The sequence below is a fragment of the Rattus norvegicus genome, chromosome 19, assembly GCF_036323735.1.
Source record: "Rattus norvegicus strain BN/NHsdMcwi chromosome 19, GRCr8, whole genome shotgun sequence".
Classification (NCBI taxonomy): domain Eukaryota; kingdom Metazoa; phylum Chordata; class Mammalia; order Rodentia; family Muridae; genus Rattus; species Rattus norvegicus.
The window spans coordinates 66142972-66155118 of record NC_086037.1 but is presented as its reverse complement, the minus strand read 5'-3'; the positions used below and the strand labels follow the sequence as shown (position 1 = coordinate 66155118).

At 51.0% G+C, this 12147-nt stretch overlaps 1 long non-coding RNA gene across 1 annotated transcript; it reads right to left on the bottom strand.

The window, feature by feature from the left end:
* Window positions 1–1090: 1090 nt before the first annotated feature.
* Window positions 1091–2926, bottom strand: LOC134483655 (uncharacterized). The gene is made up of 2 exons (XR_010060500.1): window positions 2735–2926; window positions 1091–1205 (listed from the first exon to the last, which is right to left on the bottom strand). It is a non-coding gene; the product is annotated as an uncharacterized LOC134483655 (long non-coding RNA).
* Between the last annotated feature and the right edge of the window lie 9221 nt (window positions 2927–12147).

Genomic DNA, 12147 nt, shown 5'->3' with positions numbered 1-12147 from the left:
GCAGTCAGAGCCTCTAACCACCTAACAGGTCAGAGCCCACTCCTAGCACACCACTGGACCCACCGCCAATCCTAGAGACCCATTCAGCCCTGTCCTGGGTCCCCTGAACCACAGCCAACCCTGAAGACCCATCCAGCCCTGTGCTGGGTCCCCTGGGTCAACAGGTTATCAGGAGGTCATCCCTTTAACAAAGGACCAAAGCGTGTGTGTTTGTGTGTGTGTGTGTGTGTGTGTGTGTGTGTGTGTGTGTACTCGCAAGTGCATGTTAAGGAATGACTGGCCTGGGGTAGTGGACAGAAGATATGGGGCTGACATGTCCCCCTTTCAATTGGGGACTTGTCCTAGGTCCATTAAGCAGACTGTGCAGAGGTGGCTTTCCAGAACTGTTAGACTTACAGCTGAGAGGGTTAACCCTTCACCTTCCTGCATCTTAAAACCACCTACAGGCTCCAGCACCTGAGCTGGAGGAGAGCCCAGCCACCCTAGACAACCACGCCAATTGAGCACAGTGTCAGTTCTTCTGGGTACCTCTGCCCCAAACGCCGGAGAGAGCAGCTCGAAGGAGGAAGCATCGCTGTGGATCGCAGCCTCAGAGGTTTTGCTCCTGAGACATCTGAGCTGATCTGGGTCTGCCCACGGACGGCATGTGTAGCCACACACAAGAATGTGCATAAGATTCATGTGGAGAGTACATGTGCTGTGTCGTCCGATCCTGTGATCGCATGCATGCACACTTGTGCACACCTGAGGACCTGGGCATAGCTGGCGTGGTACATACTGTAACCAAGAGACAGGAGGTAACAGTGTCCCCGGAAAACAGGACTTCATTCTCCCTCCAGTGACTGCCCAGAGGTGGTCAGGGATCGTCCAGGCTCCCAGCTGCCCCATCTTCTCTGCTTCCAAGGTGGGGATTCGGTGACCTTCATCTGGCTCACAGCTTCTGGAGCGAGATGGGAAGAGGAAATGAGCTCCTTCCCGTTTAATGCACACTCCAGACCAGCCACGCAGCATCCTATATATCTGCCAGACTTCCTTCCCATTTTCACACCTCTTAGCTCAGAGAGGATTCTGGGAAATGTAGTTTTCTGCATGCTGGGAAATGTAGTTTTCTGCATGCTGGGAAATGTAGTTTTCTGCTGAGACTGGAGTTTCTGTTGGTCAGAGTCATAAAGGGAAGCTAGAGGTCACCTTGCTTCCTTTGCCACCTGCAGAACCAAATAAAATGACTGCTTAGGAGGTCATGGCAAAAATACTGGGCAGTGACTCTTCCGGGTCTGCCAGTTTCGCTTCTTTAAGAACATACCCACAAGGGAAGAGGACAGGTCTGAACATCCTAGATCTGAGCATCCAAGAAGCGGACTAACCCTACTTACTGCTACCCATGATTAGGCAAGGTCTCCCTTGCCTCAGGTTCTTCAGCAATAGAACAGGAGCATGGTACCCTGATCTATGGACCCCTCTAGGTTCAGAATGAGATTGGGAACATGGTTGCAGAAAGGGGGAGAACGACCACCCAAAGGAGGAGACAGAGTTCTCCTGAGTCTCCTTTGCTTCTGTGCACTCCGTCCCCAGAGCTGTCTGCTTTCCCTTTTAGCACAGGCGAGAGTCAGATGTGCTAGTCCTTAAGACTGGGCGCTTTAGACTCTCTCCATCTTCTGAGTCCCCTGCCTCTAAAGCCACTAAACTACTTGAGTTCGGAGGAAGAAGCCAGAACGTTGCCGGAATGCTGCTTCTGCTGCGTGGGCTCTGTGGATGAGAGGGAACCGCCTGTCCTTACACATGACTTCCTGCCGGTCACCATCACCCCGGGAGACGTGACTTCAAGGGGCTCCCGTCTAGCCTGAGTCCCAGAGGCTATATGAAAGACCAGCTCTGTGCTGAGGTCGCGAATCCCTCTGATCCATCCCTCCTCTCTCCGAGTAAGGCCGAGAGCCCTCAAGGCCAGCACAGTCCGCAAAAGGCACCAGTTGTGCTTTAGAACCAGGTACCTCGCCCCGAAGCAGAGCTCTTGAGATGCTGTGCTTGAAGTGTTGGACTTTTAGCTAATTAGCAGGCAAAAAAAAAAAAAAAAAAAAAAAAAAAGGCAACTTAATGGATTCAAGCCGTGTTTACGCTGACCTGACAAGCCGTTTGGCAGTGTGGAAGTGCGACACGGTGAACATCTGAGTTTGGGCTCGTGGAATTCCATCTGGGACAGGCTGAGGTCGGGTTGCGTTTTTATTGAGCTATTGTGTAGCACGAGAACTAATTTCCGACTACCTCATAAGAACTTCCAAACTGGGCTGACAACGGATTTATCATAATTACCGCCATGATTACACGTGCTGTGTGTGTGTAAATTGTGTTTATAAAGTTTCCAGCTCACAATTAAAACATGCTGTCGGTTTCTCCGTCTCCCCCTCCTTCCTCACACCCCCCCCCAATTCTTTCCTTTCTTCTCTCTCATATTAATACCTGCCAACCATTTCCTTTGGACAAAACAGAGTCACAGCAGAGGCACACACGAACTCAAGGAACTTCCCGCTCCCTGGCCAGAGCAGTTTAGAGAACATTCCTCCCCTTCACAGACACAAACTCAAAGTATTTTGCAAATGCCAGTCAATGATGTCAAGTGATTTAAAAACCAGGGTACACCGTGGCTGCGTCTTTAAAGAACTGTGTCAGGCAGCCCCCCAAAAATGTGTGTGCTGTTTGACGTAAAGAGACGTCTACGTTCAGCTACGAGTGAACTTACTGCATTAGTCAACATTTGGGGGAAGTGCCATCTCCCATAGGCTGAGCTAAAGGCATCACAGTCTCTAACCGGCCAAGGTGTGCCTTTCTTCTTCTGTCTGTCGGCTGTGGAATTCCTGGGTTTCAGGCAAAAACTAATTTAGTAAATGATGTAAAATAGCTAAAAAAAAAAAAAAAAAAAAAAAAAGCAAGACCCCGGAAGAGGAAGCTGAACCTTGGGGTCACAGGAAGCTGCTGAGCTGGATTCCAGGCTGAGGCTCCACCACCCTCACTCCTATTGTGTGAGCTCTGACAGAGAGCAGCTAGCCCATTGGCTACCCAGTGGCCAATGAGGCCTCACAACAGAGCGTCAGGTCTAGACCAATCAGAAGCTGTCTGCTTATTCTCAATTACCATCCTGCCCCAGAACGAAGGGTCTGTAGGGGGCGCAGTGTTTCCAAGGCCCAGCACCTGGTGGATGGTGTTTGCTTAGTACAGGTCCGATGGTTTAAACCTTCATTTTCAAACTCTCCACAGTTTGGAAAGTCAAAGCTGGAAGAAAGCTGAGCTCTCCAGTAGAGAAAAGATAGAGGATCGGCCAGAGGAAGAACAGAGATCCCAGATGGGTGAAACCTGTAGTTGGTTCTGGCTCTCTGCGACCCATCCCACTAGTCTCTTCCTGCCCCGGGTCACAGGAGACCGACCACCAGACTTACTTGCAGAGCAGGTGGCCTGTGGCCTGATCTCAAGCCTCATCGTCTCCACTTCCTAGCTGTGTGACTCTGGGCCAGACACTTAACCTCTTTGTTGGGGAGGGAGACAACAATACTGCTTTCGAGAGACTATAGGGACAGAGTGGGCAGTTCACAGACAGCCATTGTCACTGTTGGCAAACATTTGGGAGGCAGTCATCTCTTCCCTGTGTCTTGCGCAAGGCTGAGGTTGAGTAGCCATTGTGAATCCCACCAAGTCCTCTGGGTTTCCACAGCGACTGTCAACAAGTACTTCAGACTCTGTATGCCTAAGTTTCTTTACCCATCCAATGGGCACCAGGACAGAATGGTGCTGCTGGTAAAATTCCCAGGGTGCCCCATCAACGTCATCATCAGGATGGTGTTCTTGAGAAGGCTGGGGAGGAAACTCAGGAGGTGAAGTGTGTTTGCTCTACAAGTATGAAGACCCTGGTTCCACCCTCAGAACCTACAAAAAAAGGCTGGAAGTTGGCACTGAGAAGTCAGAGACAGGAGAGTCGCTGGGGTTCACTGGCCTAGCAGCCCAGGTGTAGAGCTCCTAACGAACAACAGCCAAGGTTGGCCTCTGCCGCCGCCACCACACCACCACATATATACAGGTCCATGTGCACACATGTACACACATGCACACACACACACACACACACACACACAGGCACCTGCACACATGTGAACACACACAGGCAACTGTACATATATGAACACACACAGGCACCTGCACACACATGAACACACACAAGCACCTGTACACACATGAAGACAAACAGATAGGCACCTATACACACATAAACACACACAGGCAACTGTACACATATGAACACAGACACAGACACCTACATACATGAACATACACACAGGCACCTGGACACACATGAACATACACACAGGCACCTAGACACACATGAACACACACACAGGCACCTGTACCAACTGGACACACAAGAACACATACATACAAACCTGTACACACATGAACACACACAGGCAACTGTACACATATGAACACAGACACAGGTACCTGGACACACATGAACACACACATGCACACTTGTATACACAGGAATGAACATACACCTGTACACACATAATACACATATACACATCTGTCCACACATGAATATGCACACCTATACACACATGCACACATGTCCACACATGAACACACACACTTTAGACACACATACACACACATGTACACACGTGAACATACAGACTCAAAGATGATGTCCTCTATATCGCAGCAGGTACCGGAGACTCTTGGTGTGCCTTTAGGCTTGGCCTTCTCCAAATTCTGCTCCTTTAGAAACCTTCGAGGCTAGGGGCCGTCCCCAACACCTACCCCAAGCCACACTGACCGATGACAGGGCTGGGTCCCCAAGGCCTGTAGTTCTTCCCCTGAGCCTGAGCTGTGCTTTGATGATCAGACTTGCCATCCATCACTCCTGTCATCAGACAACAAGGCCCTGGAAGTGGAGTGTATGGCTCAGGAGCTCCCGGAAGCGGGGCTGGAACCATCTTGAGAAGCCTCTGTGCTCACAGGATGGCCAGTCTCCATGACTGGGGACTCAGCTCCAGGCGTGTCTGACCTTTTCTCCCCTGTCTGGGCTGAGTCTGAGAACCAAGCAGACAGTGTGACCCCTGGGACCTCCAACCAGAGCGTCTGCCTGCCTTGCTTCCTCTGAAAAGACAGGAACTCAGCACAAGGTTTGTGTGGGTAGGGGTGCCTATGACCCTTCCCAGAACCCAGGGTCCATTATGAGGGGATTTCATAGCATTCAGGAAGCTAGTCTTGGTCCCCTAAACCCCCCAAACATCCAAGAGGAAGTGCCCACATATGTTAATGTCTCCCTGGGTCCTGTACCTACAGGGTCATTCTCAGCTCACACAAGAGGCCAAAAGAGTCACCACCCACCACTGCAGATCCCCAGCCTGTGGGAACAGAGCTGGAGGCTCCATTCTCCCACTTCTGAGCACTGAACAGGAGCACTGGAGGCCTGTTTGACCCATCTCTGAGTTGGAGGCCAGAGGGTTCCAGAACAACAATGGCTACATACTGAGACTCCATCTTTAAAGGGAGGGGAGGGAACAGAATCCCAGACACAATATGAGTTGATTGGTTCCCCGTTTCCGTGCATTTGGTTCAGTGATTAGAGTCTGCAGCCTGCTGTCTCTTACAAGTGTCCCTTCAGAGCCAAAGATGTGACCCAAATGCTCAAAGCCCCATGGAGATGCTGTCCAACTGTCCTGAGGCCTCGTGGGTCCTGGCTCAGAGATCTGCAGGCTGGGAGGTCCCAAAGCCTGGTCCAAGGTAGGACAGGATGAGAGTTGGTGACACTCCCCAGCAAATTCCATGCTCTGAGAGGGACAAAGAAGGCTCCCTGTCTAGGGTCACGGGCCACAGAGGATCTCAGAACTTCTTCACCAGGGGAAGTTACTGAGATCCTGTTGTCAAGAAAGGCATTGAGGACTGCAGTCTGTTGCCCCAGCTCTGTGTTCCTAAGCTGTGAAGGCCTTATACTCCATGGGTTGACTCCATTCTAGAATTGGACGCCTTCCCACCGTCCACCAGACTTCACGGCTGCTTCCGCAGAGAAAACTATTGCGGGGAAGGGGGACACTGCTGCTAACTCAGAGCAGTGGCAGAGCTAAGAGGGGATCCAGAGGGGATGATATAGCTGCTGTGGTCTCCATATGGGATGTCAGTAGAGACAGGGCCAGCAGAGCCAATCCCAGGGAGCAGGGAGTGAGGGGGTGGAGATAGACTGCAGGAGGGGGTCTTGGTCAATGCTCCCTGCTGGTCAGAAATGCTGTGACCCAGCTCCTATGGAAGGAGAGAACCAAGGAGAAGGACACTGTTCTGTGCAAGCAAAACCAGCTGTCCTTGCCCATGGCGCCAGCCAGGCCCCTGCCTACTCTTGGCAAAGGCAGCAGCTTCCCTCTCTCTCCTGAAGAGAAGGGAAATGCCTGAATGCTTGAATCTGCTTCTCTCCCCGCACGGTCCAGCGCTGGCTTTCCAGAAGATTCATTTTAATTCCTACTAAGTCATCCTGTCCTTTGATAAAGTTCAGCCCCTTACCCGAAAGATGAATAAAAGAGCTGGCCACCATATGGAGCTCTGCAGAACAATCCCATGCATGACCTCAGATCATGGCGCAGAGGCTAAACACATGCCGAGAGAGGACCACCAAGCCCCCGGAACCCTAGGGATGGGTGCTGGGCACAGACCACATGCTCGCCTCACTCCGCTGCACAGCCCAATCCGCCACTGCCCCTCCCCTCTCTGGACAGGGTTCAAACGTCTCCAGGATTTTATCAGCATTTTAAAAGTGGAAGTTAATAATCTTCAGGGATTTCTGGGTGGAGATGGAGTGGCCAGGGGGAGGAAGTGATACTTTATCAAAAGACTTCCCTCCATGGAAGGTCGGATAAGGCTGGTGTGGAAGTGAGGTCTTTGGAGCGTCTGACTATATGGCGGATATCTGGCCAGAACCGAGTGTGTCAGGAAGTGGGGGTGGGGTGGTGACACAGAATCGCCATCATGGAAGGAGACTTGTAAGCACGTCACATGCTTGACACTGGTGTTGAGTACAGCGGGCTCTCCATCTGCCCTGCTGCACTGGAAGGAGCTCTGGTTTGCTGAAGCAAAGTCCTGTCTTCTCTGAGCAGTGGCCTGTCTGCACCCAACAGTAAGACAGAAGGAAGTAGGACTTCAACTGTCTGTCTTGTTACCTGCACTTAGCCAGCCTTTAGTCTCCAAGTCCCCTGGGGTTGGGCGGCAGGTCTGGGAGCCAGGGGGAGAGCTCCTGGGGCTTTGGACACAGGCCTGTTGTTTCTAGCCTCGTGGTCCTGGACATGTGTGAGGCAGGCCAGCCATGCCTGAAATCAAGAGCAAGGGGCCTGGCCTCACCTCTGACATTGACATAGGACAGCAGCGCGCTGCATTTGATGTGCTTCAGACAGCAGTAGTTAGGGGGACTGCAAGCTGTTTCCCTAATTGAGCTGGAATGCTCACTAATTCCTGGGCTCATATGTCCCAAACTAGAAAATGGCTTCCTATGTCCAGGACCTACTGACTGGCTGGAGCTGTGGGGCACTTTCCTTTCCCCTCCCCCAGAATTAGAAAAGAAAAGGCAGGGAGGAAGGAAACATCAACTCTGGCGTAATTATAAACGTGAGGTGTGTGTGAGTGTGTGTGTGTGTGTGTGTGTGTGCGCGTGCGTGTGTGTGTGTGGGTGTGTGTGTGTACATGTGTGTCTGTGTATCTGTGTGTCTGTTTGTGTTTCTGTGTTTGTGTGCATGTGTGTCTGTGTATCTGTGTGTCTGTTTGTGTTTCTGTGTTTGTGTGCATGTGTGTCTGTGTATCTGTGTGTGTATATGTGTATCTGTGTGTCTGTGTGTGTCTATGTGTATGTGTGTCTGTGTGTGTGTCTGTGTGTGTATCTGTGTATCTCTGTGTCTGTGTGTCTATGTATGTGTGTGTGTGCCTGTGTGTGTGTCTGTTTGTGTGCATGTGTGTCTGTGTATCTGTGTGTCTGTTTATGTGTATGTATCTGTGTGTATTTTTATGTAACTATGTGTGTGTCTGTGTGTCCGTATATGTGTGTGTCTGTGTGTGTGTCTGTATGTATGTGTGCCTGTGCCTGTGTGTGTGTCTGTGTGTGTCTGCGAGTCTGTGTCTTTCTGTGTGTCTATGTGTATGTGTATGTGTGTGTCTCTGTATGTGTGTATCTATGTGTCTATCTGTGTCTGTGTAAAGGTAGCTGGGGAGACAGCCATGGGTGCTAGGAACCCAAACTCTGTCTTTTGGTTGTAAGCATAGTTTTTAGTGGTTGAGCCTTTTCTCCAGCCACTTTTTAAAAAAATGTTCTGCATTGTGGTGTCAAGACAATGATAGCAGCAAAAAGCCAGCCCTCACGGAGACCACAGGAGTGCCAACTGTAGACCACAGGAGGGCCGGCCGCAGCTGCCTCGGACCTGAAGAAAGTTTTGGATTTTCCACAATATTCTAGGTTGGTGTTGGTGCTTACAAGTGAGTTCATAGAACTGGTGGCTCCACGTGACCCTCGGCCCCGGGAAGTAAGCTCAGGAAAGAGTTCTTTTTGGGTGAGACTGACTAAAATCTGAGACATTTGTAGACACAGAATTTATGGACCTCTGGAGACACTCGTTAAAGCAACCCAGATAACAGCTTTGATCCAAGGGACCACCATGCCAGAGTGTTTAGCTGAGCAGAAAATAAAAGCCCAACACCCATGGCTGGGGAGATGGCTCAGTGGTAATGTGCTTCCTGTGCAGTCAAGAGGACCTGAGTTCTAATCCCATGTACCCATAAAGAAAGCCAGTTCACCATCTGGCTTCCATAGTTCTAGAGCTAGGAGCAGAGACAACAGTGAGAGACCCTGACTCAAAAAAAAAATCCACAGGCAACTGCAGCCATGCACCCAGCTTTTTTTTTTTTCTTGGTTTCTAAAGAAGACTGTCCTGCTGTCTGTCCCAGGGTCTGTTACTCGCGCCTTAGTTGAATGAACTCCCAGTCAAAAACTACCACCCTTTTCAAAGCACCCATCATTGTTCTAAACCCTGGGCAGCCCAGTATTGACCTTAAAAGCCCCTGGTGGATAAGACAAATGTTGGCCTCCCCATTTAGGATGTGGGGCTATGGGCCATGCCCTCTGCTCCTTGGCAACAGGACCCAGTTTGTTGAGAGCATGGTACATCCCAGGTTCCTCCCTATGAACCCTGAGCCCCGAACATCCATGAGAAAGTATCTGACATCCACCGCAGTGCCATGTGATCAAGGTCACTGTCACTCATGGCAGACTATAGGAGTCTTTGACACCAGAGGCTGGAAGCATCAGAAGTTCTGGCTTACCTGAATATGGGGTTGATGCCAAGACCTCAGACAGTTCTAGGGTCAGGACACCAAGATGTGGCCTCTCTGAGTGACTTCTGCACTTCCCGGAAGCGTGGTAGCCACCTTCCAAATATAAACATCCCATGGATTCGGGGTTGACACTCGGTCTCTCTCGACAGCTGACCTCAGCTGCCACAGCACGGGTGGCGAAAGCAAGAGGGGCGCGGGGCCAGCGTCCCTGTGAGAAAGGTAGCGCGGGAGACCTGTGGCCATCTTAGAAATACAAGCTGAGCACTCAGCAACCACACCCCATCCCGGCCATCTGTACTTCTGTCCCCAGAGCACTAAGCAGGGAAGAACTAGGAAGCCAATATGGTGTGACTGGAGGTGGACTCCACCAAAGAGCTCCGATGACCATTTTCAGACTCTCCTGTATGCACAGAGCCCTGGAGATGCCAACCTCTCCTAACTCCATCCCTGGTACCCCAGCCATTCACAGTGACAACCAAAACCCCAGGCTGCCCCACTACCAAGAGGTGTTTAGTTGACGTCATGTACACTGTGAACTGACTTACAGGGTTAAAGACATCTGTGTTTATCCTGTGCATGACTTCTCTGAGGCAGAGAGGAGAAGGGAGAGGGAGGGAAGGAGGAGTCAGAGGAGACACCACCAAACACTGACTGGGTTCAGCGCCAGCTCTGTGAATTTAGAGATGGTATTCACGCCCTCCTAAGGCCAGCCGTCAGTGCCAACAGTCTTGTTCCCTCTCGGCCAGTTCCTTGTGTTGGTCTTTTCCTTTTCCCCTAAGCTTAACCAGAGCATTGTTTAGGGTCAGTTGGTAAACATTTGGGGGTAAAGGAAGACTGACTGCTCACGGTGTCCTTACACGCCCCAACATCATCATGGCTTCCTTTTAGATGAGATTGGTCTGTCCCTTCCTCGTGATCCCTCCCACCCGACTTGTAGGCAGTGAGCACAAAGTCCTAGGGACCAACCAGCATCCTGCTCCCCCCCCCCCCGCCGTCTGTCCCCTCCTCATTCCTTATGCTCGTCTCTCTGTGGTTTTCAGTTTGTGTGCTCCTCACTTTAATGGAGTCATCATGAGAGCTGAGACAGAGTGGGCGCATGACTGCTTTTCAGAGCCTATGAGGCCAAACATGACCTCTTCGGTGTCAGCTCAGGGGCAGGACAGAGCCTCAGTGGGCTGTGACCTCCTCCCCAGACACCTCCTTCCACATGAGTTTCCCCAGGCTCGTCTCTGAGTGACTGTCCCACATGTATCCAAATGTCCATGCTCAAAGCTCAGGGAATGCATGAAAAACCCTGACAGGCATAGATTCCGAGGCCACAGTCCCTGGGGAATTTTTCCTAAAGGACCACTAATCATGTGGTCAAGAAAGTCTTAGCTGCAAGAAATTTGGGGCTGAGCTGAATGCCTGGCGGGGAGTTCCATAGGTGTACCTACAGATACAGAGAGGCACACCTGTCAGTTATTCAGTGCTACGTCACCCCTGCAAACCCAGCCTCCAGCTGTATGTGCACATGTGTATTCAATTGTGTGTGTGCAATTGTGTATGTGTGCATACAATTGTGTGTACAATTGTTTGTGTAATTATACATGCACAGATGCCTACTTATGTGCGTATGCACACGTGTGTAGGTGTGCATTTGTGTGTGTAGTGTGTGTGTGTGTGTGTGTGTGTGTGTGTGTGTGTGTGTGTAAAATCCAAGTTTATCAACATCAGTATCTTCTTCCCATCTTGTTTGAGGCGGGGTCTCTCATTGACCTGGATGCACTGATTGGCTCTACCAGCTGATTGACAGAGATCCTCCTGCCTCTGCTTCCCTCCCTAACAGTGGGATTACAAGCAGGCACACCATGCCTGGTTTTTACAAACAGGTGCTGGGATTGAACTCAGATTCTCACGTTAATAAGCAAGCACCTTATTGACTGGGCTGCCTGCCTGGCCTCATTGTCTTTGGAAATAATAATTATTATTTATTCAAACACAGCCACACCCATGAGTTTACGCAACACCTATGGCCATTTCTAACAGCAAGGGTAAGGAACTGTTCCCGGCTCTGGGTGGCTCATGAAGTCAGACCCATCTGCCTTTGTGCTCTTCGTCTTCGGCAGGAATGACTCACTGAATCTTGACACAGGACTGGAGGGAAGAGGGTGAGGTGTGAAGTCAGAGTCCTGAACCACTGCCCTGCTGCACTGTCTTCTCCAGAGCAGGGTTTGAAGGCCGGAAGGTGGTAGCTTCATGGGGGAGAGGCCTGTCTTGTAGGTGTCCCTCTAAAGTGAAGCATTTCATCCTGGAGGAAGGAAAGAGGCTCACAGACTTGGGAGCAGAAACTTGGGAGCCCAAGAAAATTACAGGACTCGAGAGGCAGATGGTATGAGCTATCACAGATGTGGGGGGGTGGCTTTTCAAGGAGCAGCTGCCTGGAGTCACCAGTGCTCCCCTAAGTAATGTACACCATAACCTGGTCAGGTGGCCGAGCTGGACTCAGGAGGAAAACCTTCCATGGTCTGTGGCCTGTTTGTGACACCCAAACCTAACAGACGCAGGCGTGGCCAGGGAATCGTCATCAATGTCAGCATTGGGTGAGAATGGGGCAAAGGAGGTGATGGTGTGGTCTCAGCACTTCCCCTGGGGTCATCCTCCCTGGAACCCCCATCCTGCCTCACCCTAAGGAAAGCCACAGATAGAACCAGTGGACGCGCCCTCTACAAAGACTCCCGTAAAATGCCAAAGATGTCAGCTATGAAGAGAGTCTGGGCGGTTCTCACAGCCCAGCAACAGCCCCGAGAGACAGGATAA